The sequence below is a fragment of the Phoca vitulina genome, unplaced genomic scaffold (assembly GCF_004348235.1).
Source record: "Phoca vitulina isolate PV1807 unplaced genomic scaffold, GSC_HSeal_1.0 scaffold8, whole genome shotgun sequence".
Classification (NCBI taxonomy): Eukaryota; Metazoa; Chordata; class Mammalia; order Carnivora; family Phocidae; genus Phoca; species Phoca vitulina.
In genome coordinates, this window is record NW_022589711.1 from 52996245 (window position 1) to 52997770 (window position 1526).

General features: G+C 38.4%; 1 non-coding gene across 1 annotated transcript; it reads left to right on the top strand.

Moving 5' to 3' along the window:
* Positions 1-283: 283 nt before the first annotated feature.
* LOC116634226 lies at positions 284-427 on the top strand. Its single transcript, XR_004299913.1, has one exon. It is a non-coding gene; the product is annotated as a U4 spliceosomal RNA (small nuclear RNA).
* The last annotated feature ends 1099 nt before the right edge of the window (positions 428-1526 follow it).

Here is a 1526-nt window from a genome sequence, read left to right on the forward strand (position 1 = left end):
TCAAAATCTTTGGGATGCAGCAAAGGCAGTCCTAAGAGGAAAGTATATAGCAACACAAGCCTTTCTCAAGAAACAAGAAAGGTCTCAAATACACAACCTAACCCTACACCTGAAGGAGCTGGAGAAAGAACAGCAAATAAAGCCTAAACCCAGCAGGAGAAGAGAAATAATAAAGATCAGAGCAGAAATCAATGAAATAGAAACCAAAAGAACAGTAGAACAGATCAACAAAACTAGGAGCTTGTTCTTTGAAAGAATTAACAAGATTGATAAACCCCTGGCCAGCTTTGCGAAGTGGCAGTATCGTAGCCAATGAGGTTTATCCGAGGTGCGATTATTGCTAATTGAAAACTTTCCCCGATAAACCCCTGGCCAGACTTATCAAAAAGAAAAGAGAAAGGACCCAAATAAATAAAATCATGAATGAAGGAGGAGAGATCACAACCAACACCAAAGAAATATAAACAATTATAAGAACATATTATGAGCAACTATATGGCAGCAAATTAGATAATCTGGAAGAAATGGCATTCCTAGAGATGTATAAACTACCAAAACTGAACCAGGAACAAATAGAAAACCTGAACAGACCTATATCCACTAAGGGAATTGAAGCAATAATCAAAAATCTCACAACCAACAAAAGCCCAGGGCCAGATGGTTTCCCAGGGGAATTCTACCAAACATTTAAAGAAGAATTAATACCTATTCTTCTGAAACTGTTCCAAAAAATAGAAATGGAAGGAAAACTTCCAAACTCATTTTATGAGGCCACCATTACCTTGATCCCCAAACCAGACAAAGACCCCATCAAAAAGGAGAATTACAGACCAATATCCTTGATGAACATGGATGCAAAAATTCTCACCAAAATACTAGCCAATAGTATCCAACAGTACATTAAAAGGATTATTCACCACGACCAAGTGGGATTTATCCCTGGGCTGCAAGGTTGGTTCAACATCTGCAAATCAATCAATGTGATACAATACATTAATGAAAGAACAAGAACCATACGATCCTTTCAATAGATGCAGAAAAAGCATTTGACAGAGTACAGCATCCTTTCTTGATCAAAACTCTTCAGAGTATAGGGATAGAGGGTACATACCTCAGTAGCAAAAAGCCATCTATGAAAAACCCACAGCAAATATCATTCTCAATGGGGAAAAACTAAGAGCTTTCTCCCTAAGGTCAGGAACGTGGCGGGGATGTCCACTCTCACCACTGCTATTCAACATAGCATTAGAAGTCCTAGCCACAGCAATCAGACAACAAAAAGAAATAAAAGGCATCCAAATCGGCAAAGAAGAAGTCAAACTCTCACTCTTTGTAGATGATGTGATACCTTATGTGGAAAACCCAAAGACTCCACCCCAAAACTCCTAGAACTCATACAGGAATTCAGTAAAGTGGCAGGATATAAAATCAATGCACAGAAATCAGTGGCATTCCTATACACCAACAACAAGACAGAAGAAAGAGAAATTAAGGAGTCGATCCCATTTACAATTGCATCCAAAACC